A 16,911-nucleotide genomic window follows, 5' to 3' on the forward strand; every position below is an offset into this window, starting at 1 on the left:
GTGGGCGCACCGGAAATGGCGGTTCACGGCAGTTCCGGCTGCCGGAACCAAGCGCGATTAGACGCTACGCAGACGTGGGAGACGGTCCATATCGGCCACCGTTCGTTATTTTTCCCGCCACACGACAGAGCCAGGACAGCCCTGCAGACACAATAGGATGTGTGGCAACCCCGACGTACACAAAGCCCCCCGCGACCAAATATGCCCTTCCCGGCTTCCGTCTTGTTTTTCCCAGGACAACGAAGCAGCTAATCGTCCATTCCTCGTCCGTTTCACACAGTTCCATTCACGTCATGACCGATGTAGGCGTTTTAAGAGAAGGTAAGAAAAAAATTATAACGACACAGCGCTTACACAGCAACCCACTACACCAAGATTCTACTCTATACTTTACTTTTCTTGACTGAATTCCGGGAGAGGTATACACTCTTTTTGCCGCTTACGAAGCCTGTATGACGGTTCTGAGTATATTAAACTCATTTATTGCTCGCATTTCTTGACGCCAGTGTGGTCCCGTTAAACGTTCCTATCTTTCGAGCATCAAAAATCCTGCATTACAAGTTTTTTTTGCCGTTTCCTCCCTCTACATAATGTGCCTAAAATGTAACCTGTATAAGTTAAAAACATTAACTAAGGTACAGTGGTGAAAGAAGGTTAAAAAATTCTGAAGTGCGGTTTTGGTTGTGTGTAGCTTTACTCCCTAATAATATACTAAAGCACATAACAGCCTTACTAACCGAAGGAAGGCTAAGAAAAAAAAAGGTTGCTGTCAAGAAAAATAATTTGCAGCTGGCTGGTTTGATCAAAACGGCAGTCGTTAAATAAAGTGCACCGCTGCTCTCTCGAATTTTAGCTTTTAACACTATAGCCGTGGGTGACACGTCCTTTTGCATACTTCCTTCCCTTGCTGCTGGTAAATACGGTACCCTTTATTGCTCAAGTACGCCCATGGTACAACTACAGAAGAGTGGGCCTGCTACTTCAAAGCGGCCAAGTGGAACTTAGAGGTGCGTTCTGTCTAACACGCTTTGTATGCGAGTGTTGCTGAAAAAACGGAGGTGAAGAGGTATATGATTCTCAGAATCTGTTCCTTCGCTCAGGCGTTTTCCGCTTTACCATAGTACGCATTTTCGAGTTCACAGGCAGTTTGCTCCATCTAAACACTGTACAGTCGTGGACAAAAGTTCAAGGGATGTTGGTTCGCGGAAAAACAAAAATATTTCGTCGCGGTCAGGCAAAGCAGGTCAATGAAAATGGTATAAATTTAAGGGAACATGCGTACTCCATTTTCTGAAACGGAAAGCAGCTGAGTGGCTAGCCAAGCAACGCAGAAATAGCTTTTTTTTTCGTGAATCTGTATCCCGCAAACTTTTGTCCACGGCTGTACATCAACTTACACTGAGAATGGGGGCTGCAGTATCGAAATAAGAGCATTCCGCCAAGTCATTTCTTCAACTAGAACTAACAAGCTGCGCCGCACATCAATGAGTCGTCGCCGAAAACCCTTCTTTGGTTACAATAGCGTTACCGTATACCACTACCGCTGATACACCGTATACCACTACCTTATACCACTAACAATGATGATGAATTTTTATGGCACAACGGCATCTGTGGCCAAAGAGCGTAATGTCACAGGGTTTTCCTTCTACTCAAGGTGCCAAAGACCCACTTCCCAAGCATTTCAGCACAAATAAGCCGACACCAGGCAGGAAAAAGCTTGTACCCATGGCATTGTATCACCGCTGGGTACACGAAGGCACTGGGGATCGAACCCCGCACCTCCCGCATGCGAGGCGGACACGTGCAGGTGGCGTCTGGCGGCAGCGCTATGCAGTATACGATAAACCTATGCCAATATCCACTAGTAATCTTCACGGAGACTTTACACGAAATAAGCTGAAGCTGCTGACTATGTATAATTTTTATTCTTTCAGTACATTAAATAGTTAACCGTCATGGACACGAAAAATTACAGATAGATCAGCTTACTGTCAGTTGCCAACAACGTACTTACTAGGGAAATCGCTAAAAAAAATCAGGACAACCGTAGACTTCAATCAATCAAATTGTTTGGTTTGGTTTATGGGTGTTTAACGTCCCAAAGCGACTCAGGCTATGAGAGACGCCGTAGTGAATTACTCCGGAAATTTCGACCACCTGGAGTTCTTTAACGTGCATTTACATCGCACAGCACACGGGCCTCTAGATTTTCGCCTCCATGGAAATACGACCGCCGCGGCCGGGATCGAACCCGCGTCTTTCGGGCCAGCAGCCGAGCTCCATAACCACTCAGCCACCGCGGCGGCTCAATAAATGAATCAAATGATCAAGCAGGTTGTAATAGAGGCTACTCGGCAATACACCACTACCACATTATCAATCAGATGATAGAGAAATGCGCAGAATGTAACCAAGCCCTATAGCCTTCATAGACTACGAGAAAGCATTTCACTCAATAGAAACCTCAGCAGTCGTTTGACCATTACCGAATCAGGGTGTAGACTAGCTTTATGTAAAGGTACTGGAAGACATCTCTAACGGCTGCACAGCCACCATAGTTCTCCATAGGAAAAGTGATAAAATCTTAGTACGGCAGGGGGCCGTATTAGGTAGGCAGACACGATCTCTCCAGTGCTATTCACCGCCTGCCACAGGAGGTATTTAGAGACCTGGATTGGGAACAGTTGGAGATTAGAGTTAATGGAGAATACCTGAGCAATCTGCGATTCACTGATGACATTACCTTGATAAGCCACTAAGGGGATGAACTGCAAAGCATGATCAGTGACCTAGACAGGCAAAGCATAACGATGGGTCTAAAAATTAATTTGCCGAAAACCAAAGTAACGTTGAACAGTCTCGGAAGGGGACCGCAGTTTACGATTAGCAGCGAGGCGCTGTAAGTGGTAAGGGAAAACGTCTACATAGGGCAGGTAGAGACCGCAGATCTGGATCCCGTGAGTGAAATAACTAGAAGTTGCTGATAAATTCACTGTCGCCCTACCATATGTTAGCCGTCCCGGTTAGCTCAGTTGGTAGAGCGATTGCTCCGGTGATGCGGTGGTGCCGGATTCGAACCCCGGACCAGGACGAATTTTCCTCTAAACTACGAAGTTTCTGTGGCAGCGGTATAGTTTTCTTTTGTTGCCGTAAGGCTGCGCGTGGGCGGATGCTAATCAGTGATTACTCCCTTATTAGAATAAAAAGAGTAGGGTGGAGCGCATTTGGCAGGTACTCTCAGATTATGAATGGTAGTTTACCAATACCCTCCCGGAGAAAAGTATATAGCAGCTATATCCTACCGGTACTCACCTATATGGGGCAGGAACTTAAGAGGCTAACGAAAAGGATTCAACCTAAATTCTAGACAACACAGCGAGCTATGGAAAGGAAAATGACTGGTGTAACGTTATAAGACAGGAAGAGAGCAGACTGGGTGAGGGAACAAAAGCGGGTTAATAACATCATAGTCGAAAAAAGAAGAAATGGGCTTGGGCAGGGCATGTAATGCGAAGGCAAGATAACCGATGGTCGTTAAGTGTAACGGACAGGATTCCAAGAGAAGGCAAGCGTAACAAGGGGCGGCAGGAAGTTAGGTGGCCGGATGAGATTAAGAAATTAGCGGGGATAAGGCGGCGGCCTCAGCTGATACAGGACAGGGTTAAATGGAGAGACATGGGAGATGCATTTGCCCTGTAGTGGGCTCCTTCAGGCTGCTGCTGCTGATGATGATGATGATGCCGGATACCAGCGCTAGCGATGGTAATCGTAAGTTAAGGAAGGTGCATAAGCAGCTGTAGGGCAGAAATTTGCAGCATATTTAGATTGTCGTTGGTCTCTTTTTTTATGGTGGATTAACTAATACACCACGGGAACACGTATTATTGCTTTTGTCCATAGCGTCTTTTGGCTCTGTGCGGTACCAGTTCTTCGCCTCTTTTTGTACCATCTTTTTGGTTAGAGAAACTCGTGAATATGGACGAACTCCAGCTGAACTCTAGATCGACGCACGTGTTTCGTGATGTCTTCGACTGCATTGGATTTGTTTCCAGAGTGGAACTCCGCTGACGCGACTTTCATGGCGAATTGTTTGTGCTTCATTACGTCGACGCTGAAGTCGCCAGCGAGGACGATTGGCGAATTGCGATTGAAACCGGGGACGCAAGACTTGATGCATTTCAGGAAGTTTTCTCGAGAGGCGTTTCGAGGCGTTCCGCTGCGTCTCGTTGCGACCGCGCGCACCGCTCGGCGACGATGACGATGAAGGTAGCGCAAGGCGCGAGTTTGTGCTCCGTCCCTTGCTTTCTGCTCCTCCGTCTCCGCAAAAATCTCGAATGCGGATGCCAAAAACGCGATACCTACGGACCTTCGCATTAACAACTAGCGCTGTAAAACATTACGTCACGGTACCAAGTTGATTGTGGCGGTGAGTAAATTCAATTGCTGGAGCATAAAACATGCAGGGTTCATCGTAGTGGAGCGTTTCATGAGCAAGCTATTGTGCTCAAGACTTGTTACTCCCTTAGCACCATGGCGCGCTTCGAAGATTTAAACATAATATCTGCAAGACCAGTATGGCAGAATAAGTCCAGGAATCAGCAATCGGATCACAGAATCCAACTGGATCCGAGTTCAGGTCGTTCATGTGAGCGATATAAGGCACAGCAATTAGCGCATCCTTCATTTCGATACTTTCTCACGCTTTCTTTTTCACTTTATTCCTTCAAAATCGCAAGTAAGGTTCTACGTAGGGGAACGACTAGAAGACAAGTCGGGTGCTATTTTGTGGTCCGTGCAGATTAAACAATACGCAACTGCATCTCACGCATTTTTCTACTTTGACGCTCGTCATAATCGGATCGCACTAGGCATTTCAAGACGGGACACCAATGCAGTGCAACTGTGCAGTTTGATGACTCCACAATCGCACACCAAAAAAGGGTGGGAATAAGGAAGGCACCATATATGTCAGCCGCGCCCGCAACGTTTAGGCCCTTCAGCTCAGCTGTTGACGAGTTGGGTATCATGTTTCGGTGGGCATTGCACATCCGCGGCCATAACTCGAGCAAACTGTACTGCGAAGAGAGGAAGTTCCGCTTGCGCACAACAACGGCCCCTAGTGCAGGCCGCGCATTCAGGATCCTTGCGTCCGAGGAATCAACGCGCTTCCTCAACGCTGCCGGCCCAGTGACGTGCGAGTTGCGCCCAGACGAGCGCCATGGAATGCGGCCTCGCGCAGCTGTGGGCTGAGTGTTACAGCGCACGGGCGACTCGTCCCGCAACTCACAGCTGCCGATGTAGTCTCCCTTTTTTTTCGCGGAAATCTAAGTTGCGTCCTTGCAGAGGCACTCCCAAATTAAGAATGCAGGCGCATGCGTATCTGCAAAGCAAGACGCGTTTCTCCCCAGACGATTTCGTATGCGCAAGCATCGCAACGGCGTGACGTCTGACGTGTTGCTATAAAACGCGCGAGTAGGTGTGCATGCAGGCGTGTCAAGTGTGCAGCAATCGTTGGCTCCTTGTAGTATTAGTAGCGCTTAGTCGCATGGTGTATTTTACACGCATCCGGAAAAATTGACGAAGGGGAACGTACAGAGTCTGTGACACATGTTTATATACGGGTAGTAATGAGGCGCTACGGAACGAATATTCAGTAGAGCAAGGCAGCGATAACAGACCCTATTAAAGTTTACTGGCTGCTGATGCTTTCAATGCACGCTCAGCATAGCATTCACTGACGCGTCTACCAATGCAAGCGATAAGTCACATGGCAAGCTCAAAAAAAAAGAATGTCTCGTTCACAAATAAGCCGTCAGCTATAGCTGCTTTTGCCAACTGCACGAGATAGGTAACATGCCTGAAAACGCGTCATTAGGTCGCACGCCTTTTTGTTACGTTGGTTCGTTAGTCTACAATGTTGTGAAGTGCACAACATCGTTTGCTCAAATTATGCAAGGAGGCATGCGAGCAGGTGCAGGTGTTATGGATTTGGAGATCAGTTGCGCGTAACGTAACCCCTAGCAGGGCTTACTGATAATGTCTAGAGTGGGCGCATAGGCCATTTTTGTTCATTGTGAGGAGGCTAAAAAGAATCGTGTGATTTTCTTGCTGATTTTCAGCAAGAAAATCCAAAACCTAAATCTCAAAGCAAGAAAATCTAGTGTAAACCGCTTTTCGAAAAAAAAACGACCATCCTATTCAGACACAGGGAGCAACTCACGCGTGAGCTCATGGAAGCCTTTCATATGCGCATCAGTGGCGATAAGTGCATTAGTCAGACTTCCGTTCGCTTCTCTGATAGGGAGTATCTGTTCCGAACCAAATCATTGGGATTCACGGGGTAACATGTGGTGTTCATGACGTTTGTTTGTTTTTGTTCTTGGTGGTTTCACTATTTATTCGAGCATTGTCTGGAATAAACCTTCAGTTGTGAGTAGCGCTCGTCTTTGTTTGTCTCGCTTGTCCTCCTTGTTCCGCACCAAATTCTTCAATATGCATATCAACCAACTAGCCCAACTTTATGCTCTCCTAAGCTGCAAAGCAGTAGGTAATGCGACGCGAGAAACAAGAAGGAATGAAAGAATCGTAAGTTTGAAGATCGAATTTCAGCGAATCCTGATGGACAAAACAAATAGCACGAGAAAATGGTTGTATTCAGGGGTGAAAAGATTCCCTGCGTGAAAAGCGACACCACCGGAAGGTGGCAGCCCTACAGCCTTTATTTCGCTATGCATTGCATCGGCTTGTACTTTTCTTTTTCACTCACTTTCTCATCCTGACCTAAGACAGAAAAGTGCAAAACGTTAAGGAGACCTTCTTAAGTACAGTTATAGGCGTCAGCGTCGGCAAGGTATTAAATGAATCTGGAATGCTTAACATGCAAACGCCCTCTCCACAGGCGGACGTATTCTTTGGTACCACACCAACAGAAGGCAAAGTGTGCTGTTTCTGGAGATGTTAAGCATGACTAATTCCTTCGCCAGACGCGTTAAGCTCTACAGCGAACATTTCCAGCTTAAGCTTTAGCTCGCTATGCATGAATAATAGGTGAAGTAAAAAAAAACACTTAAAGATCTTGTAATGAACCTATGACCTAATTAAGCATAACAAGGACGAAAAGATTCTCGTATGAATAGTTTATTTATTCATTTACTCATCTATTTAGTATTGAGCTTGTTTCCGCGGTAAAGAGAAGGCAGGAAGATGGGACTCTTGACAAAACGAACAAGGGTCGGGGGGCGAGCCTCAGTCCGCCAGCCAACGTATCGACCGAGGGATTTGCCTTCTCGAACGTTGGCTAGCGGACTGAGGCTTCCACCCCCTCCCTTGTTCATTTTGTTTTGTCTTCAGCTTGGTTGCTATAAATTGTGAGCAGTAGCGTGTTTACAAGGTTGTGAATAGCATTTCGTAATATTCTGCAACGTGATGGAGCAAAACGGCGTAGTGTTAATAACGGGTGGGCTGACAAGATGCACGATGTTGCAGCTGTCATGAAGTTCGATGGTAGTGATATGGTAAAGCTTATTTCTGGACTGCAGTTAAGTTTCCTTGAACTTCAAAAAACAGCTTGCGACATAAAAAGTTTCAGCGAGTAAGGAACAGACAAGCTACTTCGAATGTATGGTAACATTCAACTGACGTTATCATGCACCACTGTGAAGGTACCAACCGTACGATAGAAAGGCACGCTTAACATGAGCATTAAGCTGCACTCGGCTGAAATTCATACTTATCGCGGCTATTTTCAAGCTTGTTGCGTCTCAAGGTTTCTTTCATAATTTTCTTTTCTCCCATATATTATACAGAGCGTTCAAGACAAAGAAAAGAAAAACGCGGAGAACATTCAGCTTCGGCCTTGTTTAGTTATCTTAGCCAAGCCTTACGCCAACCAGAAAGCCCCCCCCTCCCCCCCCCCCCCACCCCACCCCCGGCCATTTTGCATGGCCGCACAGATGGAGAGTGACAGAGAGGGCAGATGCGGGAGCAGTGGGGGTTTTTCCAAGGGACACGTTCACGCTTATTCTAATCGCCTTCTGGTTCCACGTATCGGGGAGCGAGGATCCACCAGTGGCGTTGTAGAGCACGCTTCCCTGGTCAACAAACCAAGCGTGCATGTGGACCGGGGGTCGCCAGTACGGCCACAAAACTAAACGACGCAAGGGGACGTGAACCTTTTGCAGCCCACTTGGCGCGCATGTAAGGTGCATAGAGGCCCTCCACCCCACGAGGTCACGTGCGTAATGCGCATGAGTAATTGGTTGTCAGAAGTGCCCAGACCCCCCTCGACCTACATGTAGTTCACAGCCGTAGCCTGTCATCTGCATGGCGGCCCGTCGAAAGTGAAACCCCGCTGAAGAGCACCGCAGTGGCTCGGTGCATACGCAAGCCTACAATTTGGAGCGCATCATTATCCAGACCACGACAACATATTTCCGCGCAGTGGCGCACTGGTCGCCAGCGCAGGCCGCAGACTTTCCCCTCTCGGGCTGAAAAATCAAGAGCCGCGGAGCACTGCGCGAGGCGAAATGCCACGCCCACGGAGGGAGGGGGCCCGTCCAGCGACCCTCGCGAGGGGGCCACTGGCACATTCCGGAGCACGGACGGGAGTCAGGTCCGGCACTCGCGCGGGTAGTTTGCTACTTCGGCGCGTGGCGCGATGCAGGGTCGCGTGATTCACCGGGGCTACCCCACCTTTTTGCACGAGCGCTCCTCTCCTGCTGCTCCGACACTGTTCATTGATCGCTCTCGGCTCGACGAGGGCCTTCAACTTGACCTTGTCCTTATATGGAACAACGTCCGGAAATACGGACTGACTCACTGCGGGAAGACGCCGTTCAACCGATGCGTCGCCCTCACTCAGCGTACAACTCGTTCTTTTTGGTCTATGCGCTCTTGTCTGGGGAGCGTAACCCGCATTCTCCCTCGTGACAGAGTTCCTCTTATCGCCAATAACAAAGGAAAGAAATATTCGCAAGAACCTTGCTGCAGACATCCTCACCATAAGAAACAAAACGGTTTGTGTCGTGATGATGACAAAAGTGCAAATGAAAGACAGGACCATATTAAGAATCAAGCATCTCACTGTTCATGACCCGTGGACACCACTCAGTGTTCCCTTGTGACGTGCACAAAACATAAGCGGCGCAGTCAGCTCCAAGAAGTAATGAAGGATGTTGACAGGTGCACACTTGCGTTCCTTTATGTCTTGAACAGGGCCTATCCCTTTCTTAATTACTTTTAAGGCGATAGTTGCTTATCAACGGCCGCGCATACGTCTGGGACTATGAAAAAAGGGAGCGTGTATCACTGAATAAAAATGGTCCGAAGAATGACCAAGTACCTTTAAAAAAAAACGAACTTATCCCACCAGTTGCTCGACACAGCACACGGTCAAGGACCTGACGATTATAAATATAAATGCTAGAAGCATTATAAATAAAGTCCAATCCTCGAGAACGTTTTGCATGAACATGAACATGAACCGTCATCGGCTGTGATAAGCACTCGAAGTTCTCTTTACGGCAATGAAGTAAAATGTGAAGATATATTACAAATACATCTTTTCGTTGCCTTCATGTGCATGCACGGTCTGCACTGAACAAAACGGCTGACCTTGAGTATTTGTTTAATCAACTAGATATTGTTGAAGTGTTTATGATTACGGAAACCTGGTACTCCTGCGATAAAGAAGTAATTAGTATGCCCGGTTACAACTGATGCTTCATGAACAGGTCTTCAGGCCGTGGTGGTGGTGTTTGCGCTTTGGTAAAAAAATTGTATAAGCTGTGATCTTATGCCAGAATTCTGTTGTGTCACTGCCGACTACGAAATGGTCTGCTTAAAGTTTGACCGCACTATTACTGTGGTTTTCTACCGGCCTCCTGAATGCCGCACTTTTTTTCATTTATCTCTTTTTGACTTTTGTGAACAAGAATGGTTTCAATGTTATTTTAGGTGGAGATTTTAATATAAACCTGCTTTCTGATAACAGCACGGAAAAAAATTTTATTCTACTACTCTCAGCAAATGGTTGCGTTAATACAATCGCGGCACCTACAAGGGTTACTATTCATACAGAATCCCTTATTGGCCTTTTTGTTACAAATTTTTGATAAGAGAGCTTTATGTCCTCTGTCATTCATTATGACCTTAGCGACCATTTTCCGATATTGCTTGGAGTGAAAACACATACTAAAAGAAAGCCGCCACATACCTACTTTTATCAATCCATAACTGAAGACAGCCTTGCTGCTTTCTGACAGGCTTTTGTAGATACGACCTGGTCAGATGTGCTCAATGTAACAGATGTAGAAGCTGCTTATGACTGCTTTTCGGACAAATTTAAAATCCTTTATGCTGAACATTTTCCATACAAGGCGCACGCATCACCTCGGAAAGGGCACAAAGAGTGGATAACGTCACGTCTGCTTCAGAAGATACACTCTAAGGAAAAAATGTACGCACTTCATCACTACACGCGATCCGGAATTATTAATAAGGTACAAAATTTTTAGAAATAAGTTAACTAAAGAGTTAAGGCGTGCTAGAGACCCGTATTACTACGGTAAATTTGAATCATGCAACGGCGATATTCGAAAGTTATGGCACCAGATTAACTCTGTTATTTTACGCACACCTCAGGTTAGCTCTCCTTAAGAAGTACTTGTTCAAGGACAAAAAGTAAGCGGACGCGAATTAGCAGAGGTGTTCAACCAATATTTCGTCACTCTAAAATGCCAAAGCTGCTCAAACATAACATATGAGACTCGCATCAGGCCCAGTACAAATTCTATGTACTTAAATCCCACTACATGTTCTGAAGTATTCACAGCATTTTTAAATATGAAGAATAGCAGATGTCATGATACATATGCTTTGCAGATTCGGCCTGTGAAGCATGTAATGGATATTTTAGCCCCAGCTTTAGCACATATATTTAATCTAAGTCTAGAATTCAGAGTGCTCCCATGGCGCATACAAACTGCTAAAATTACAGCTCTGTATAAGAAAGGCGATAAACTTTGTATTTCGAATTATAGACCAGTTTCAGTGCTGCCAGTCTTTTCTAAGGGATTGGAGAAAGTCATTCACACTCGAATAGCGCGCTTTTGTGACACACACAAAATAATAACAGATCCACAGTTTGGATTTATTAACCATAAGTCAATTGAGACCGCATTACTCAGCCTGAAAGAGTATATCTTGCAGTGTTTTGACGACAAAAAACTTGCTGTTGGTGTTTTCATAGATTTTTCGTAGGCCTTTGACTACATCAGTTACAACCGACTCTTGGAAAAACTGTTCGACTACGGTTTCAGGGGTCCTGTTCATGCATTTCTGGCGACTTATCTCGAGCACCGCTTTCACTTTACCAGTATTAATAGCTTCCGATCCTCGGTAAAAAAGTAACCGCTGTCGTACCTCAAGGCAGCACCCTTGGGCCTTTACTTTTTAATTTATACATTCATGATATTGTTAATTAATGCCCTAATATGAAATGTGTTATGTATGCAGATGATGTCTCACTTATTTTCTCGTCAGTCACAGGTGAAGAAGGCATAAACCAGACAAATAGAACATTGAGGACACTACACCAATGGCCACTTACAAATCAGTTGAAAATTAATGCAACTAAGACGAAAGCTATTATCTCCAGACCAAAAAATAAATGCATTACGACACCATGCGATCTTACGCTAGGTTTGGATAAGATTGAGGTTGTAGAAAATATGAAGATCTTAGCGGTAAATTTAAATAGTCAGCTGAGTTGGGACAATCATATTGACGCTGTCATTAGTCAACTTTCTTGTGTCAGGGGTATCCACAACAGGCATCGTCACAAGCTTTCATACAAAGTTAAGCTTCTCCTGTATAACTCCCTATTTATGTCCCGCGTGAACTATGCTCACCTAGTTCAACCAACTCAGTGCTGTAAAAGTATTTGAAATGTACCATGTTAGGCTGGCTGAAAGATACAAAAAGGAAATAAAACAAAATATAAAGCACATGAGCCACATGGCGCACCTTTCGCTTAAAGTACAAACTTACCAACACAGACATAACGAGTTGTGACACGTTCCAACATGCCGCACAATTTATGGTACACACAGTCTAGCAAACACGTTACCCCGTCTTTTAAGTTTCATGCTGCAAATGTTGATATGGCTCGAGTATGCCGCAAAGATATACCGAATGTATGTGCGACATTTTAGATTGTAACATGCATATTTCACTGCTTCTTTTGGATTCTTCCATGAAATGGCGTTCTTGAAGTAACCTCAGGCGCGCTTTGTTTCCGATATTTTCTTTCTGTTCCTTTGTCTGTTATTATTGCTGTTTCATCCCCTATCTTGATTGCATATGTTGCTCTTCATGTTGCCTGCTGCCCTGTGTGTAGGTGCCGAGGGGCACGTCAAGCCACATCTTACTGGCTTTTTTCCCTTGACCCTCTCCATGTGTACACGGGAAATAAAGAATTGAATTGAATTAAATTGGCGAGGAAACCCAGCAGAAGACTGTGTTCAAGTGAGAACATCCGGGACTTGAGAAGGGAACACTAACAGAACTGCTTCGTGGAAAGGCACAGTACTTGTCTCACTCTTGGTAGACCCCTGAACTGCGGCGTGATGGAAAAATGAAAAAAAAAGAGTGCTTCTGGAGAAAAGAACGGCGCAGTAAAGGCGGATTCAACCTGGCGGGTCGCAGACGCCGCACGACTTATTTCGGTCGATTAGTTATCGTTCCGGAGGTCTGCTCCCGAGGAGTGTAACTATGCATGCTGGAGCATATACAGGAACACTAATCGGCCTAACCCTGCAGCGCGACCTCCGAGACTGGCCAGTGTGAATCGACATTAACTGACGCACTTCTTTGTGGGCACCTGAACTGCGCCGTGAGTGGTGACATGAACGAGGGAGTGAAGCACGGAAGAGAGGAAGAGGCTCCGATGTCAGTGAAGGGCTACGGAGTCATTTCGACCACCTTGTGTTCTGTAACGTGCACTGAATTTGCACAGCACACTGTAGCATTCTGCGCTGCGCCCAATCTAAATGGCACCGCCACGGCCAGGATTTATCTCGGGTCCTCTGGCTCGGCAGCCTAGGAAGGACTGAAGCAGGGAGCGAAAAAAGGAAGATTCACCGTAGTGGAGGGCCACTAATGGACCCTTTTAGCGTAGCGGCGACAAGTACAGCGTAGACGTTTACGGAACGCCGGCTGCGCATGCGCAGTGGCCGGGGCGGAGCCTGCAGGCGGGGCCACTGCGCGTGCGCAGCCGGCGTCCGGTAAACCGTTAAACGTCTACGCTACTTGTCTCCGCTACGCTAAAAGAGCCTATAATAACCCTCACTACCTGAGGTTTTTTTTAACGTACACTGACATCGCAAAGCCGACGGGACTCTTTTGCCTTTCGCTCCATCGAAACGCGACCACTACGGCCATGAATTATCCCGCATCCTCTGGCTCGGCAGCCCAGGAAGGACTGAAGCAGGGAGCGAAAAAAGGAAGAATGATGCGCCGTAGTGGAGGACTGCTAATAACCCTGGCTACCTGGGATCGTTTTACGTGCAATGACATCGCGAAGCAGACAGGTATATTTTGCCTATATGCCTCCACTGCCGACGCGGCCGCGAGTTTGTCCGGTGCCTTTATGGTCAGCACGCGAACGCAGCAGATGGCCTGTTTCACAGATGCGAATGTCGCTGCGCGATTTTCAGTGAGTGGTTTTACGTGCGAAGCATAACCAGCGAATTAAGTCGGAGCGACACGCAGGATTGATTGATGTTTGCATCAATCAATCATGCGTACTTTTTGATGAAAGGTGATATTTCGTACGTTTGGTCAGAACAGTTTTGATTTCTCCGCGTCAACTCCTCCCACGTGACCTCACATCGCACAGCGCCACTGTGCTCCCCATTGGTCATTAGCAGAGCGAGCACACCGGCGCTGCGATTGAATTCTAGCCGGACGGAAACCCGTCGCAAGCCGCGTGCGGCTAGGCCGACGCCCTCTCCCGTGACCTGTCGCCGACCGGCGGAAATCGCAGCGTCTAGAGGTGATGAGCGCACTGGCCTTTAACCCTTTCAGCCGCTATGTATACACAATTACCTACGCTGTGAATTCGTGTCTTTTTCTGGGAGTGTGCCATAGTTAGCAGTATAGTTGCGTTATTTCAGACGAATTTAGCACTCTTCATATCGCAACTAGAGTGCTTTTTCATGTGAGCTAGCGAATGCTGTACATAATTTTCTTCAAAACAAGTCGGCTTCGTAGCGCGTCCTTCGACATAATCGTGTAGACAGATTTTGTTCTCCGTAATATTTTTTTTCTCCGTGTGCTCCGTAGTCGCTTAAGTGCAATTAAACATGCGTTTTAAATTCATTCGTTACATTAAATTGCCAGCAAGTGTTACACAAAAGTTCTTTATGGCGTGAACTTGACCTCCTGTCCCACCGTAATATAATATGTTCATTGTAAGGTTTTTCACACGAGATACATGTAACGCAGGAAAATCTGAGAAGTTTAAGGCCACTGCCTACGTTTCCCACCAACTATGAATGCTACTGATGTCGTCTTAAAAGAGAGCTTGATCATCCGGCGATATAAGCGTTGTGTGCACACACAGTTTTCTGCAAAGTTTTACGATCTATACTACAGTCTATCACTTTCATAATATCACAGATATAAACAAGGTCTAAGACCGGCCCCAAACCAAGGCTAACAGAAAAAAGAGTAATAACACTTTGTGCAGGTTTCTTTACTCGCTGTGTCAGGCTGGCAAATTTGTTGTCACTCCGAATGAATGCCCTTTGCTTCGCTAAGGGCCATTTTGGCGGGACGGTGCTATACAAGGAAGGAAGTAGTGTCGATGACGGTCCTGTAAACCTAATACACATCGAGTTCTTTAACAGCACATACAAACTTTTAGCCGAGATTATTATTTTTTTATCAGATAAGGGCTCTTAAATATGTAATTTTTATGGGCGTTTAACGTCCCAAAGCGACTCAGGCCATGAGGGACGCCGTAGTGAAGGGATCCGGAAGTTTCGACCACCTGGGGTTCTTTTACGTGCACTGACATCGCACAGCACACGGGCCTCTAGAATTTCGCCTCCATCGAAATTCGAACGCCGTGGCCGGGATCGAACCCGCGTCTTTCGGGTCAGAAGCCTAGCGCCATAATCACTGAGCCACCGCAGAGGCGGCTCTTGTAAGACCTTTCTTGGCAAAAATACATTTTCCACTTTACTCTCGTAATAAAGTATTAGCCATAGCTCGAGGCAAGCATAAAGCACATCCTGAACACAGTCAAGGAAAATACCTAATTATGTTGCTTGATCTTAGCGCGCTTATTGTGAACTTAAAATCGCTTTTTAATCTCAAATTTGTTATTAAGTTTAAAAGCACGCCAACACATTCATTAGTTTATAAGCGCTGCTGTTTTCTAAAGCGCCGGTATGGGCGATGTAAAGTGACTTCATCGAGCTCGCGTAAAGGCATGTCTTCCTCAATGACTGCCACTCAAGCTGGCTTGGCACCGCTGCCCGAATGACACGAAAGATGAGTGTCGCTCTTTGAAAGTATCGCTAAAGTTGCACGTGTGACAGTGGCACAAGTATGTGCTCACAAAGCCAATAAATGTGCTCGTTATTCTAACGGCATGAAGCCTCTGTGTTCGCTTCGTGTGCGTCACTTTGTCAAAGGTCTTAGCGAAGTCCAGGAATACCTCATCAATTTGACCTCTGTTTAGAATTGGAAGTACAGTCGAGTTGTTCCATACACGCAGAAGGTTTGGCTTTATGCGATTTAACGTCCCAAAGCGACTCGGGCTATAAGGGATGCCGTAGCGGAGGGCTCCGGAAATTTCGACCACCTGAGGTTCTTTAACGTGCACTGACATCGCACAGTACACGGGTCTCTAGCATATCGCCTCCATCGAAATGCGACCGCCGCGGCCGGGATCGAGCCTGCGTCATTCGGGTCAGCAGCCGAGCGCCATAACCACTGAGCCACCGCGGCGGCTACACACGCAGAAGGTGTTCCGCGGCATCAAAGAGGTTAACGGGCGTCAAGGTGGTGTTTTAAGCTCCGACAAAGTTTTTGTTCGCGAGTGACGCCGAGCAAGGAAATAAAACTTGCGTCCAAAACTGCGCATAAAAATTAGCTTGTGAATTGTGGTCATCGTGAAATTTGTTTCCCTCTGTACTTCACCTCGCTGCCCTCTCCCTTTTATTTCCTCCGGCCGCAGCTCCGGTGCTTAAGATATATAGCAATTGGCGCAGCCGATAACATATTTAAATTTTTTCCATTGTTTAGTTTGTTTTTCTTCTAATTTTGATCAACTATTGCAACAACAAGACGGTACCCAGAAGTTACCCTGCAGCGGATGCGCCTGTACTCCACTTTTAACGAAATCAATATGTTTTATTGTGGCAGAAAACGAAGATTTCAGGAAATCGTTGAAGCTTTTCGGACGCGTAACCTTGGCGATTCCTGTATCAGTGTGCTGTCCCTACTTTTTGCAGATAAGGAATTGGATTGCGTGGATATCAACAAATAGTGCATTATAAGCATGTTTTCACAAAAGTGCGTCATGTGCTACCAAGCAGCACATATTAATTTCCATTGGTCCATGCCTTAAAGATGTACAGGAACAAAATATCGAGCGCCAACAAGCGATGTCATTTATTTAATGGGCGTATGAAGATGCCTTCTAACAAGTTTCGGTTGCAAGTGTTGAGTGGAAAAATCGTTTGTAATTACAACGCTGCGCACTGGTCTTTTGAGCGCATTTTCATGATTACCAGGGCCGTAGGCCTTTTTCAAGGCGAAAAAGAAAATGGACGCCCGAAAATTGTGTATGTACCCCTTAAAAGTATGGATTACGGCCTTTTTTTTTTTTTCCTTCCG

This window comes from Amblyomma americanum, chromosome 1 (assembly GCF_052857255.1).
Source record: "Amblyomma americanum isolate KBUSLIRL-KWMA chromosome 1, ASM5285725v1, whole genome shotgun sequence".
Taxonomy (NCBI): domain Eukaryota; kingdom Metazoa; phylum Arthropoda; class Arachnida; order Ixodida; family Ixodidae; genus Amblyomma; species Amblyomma americanum.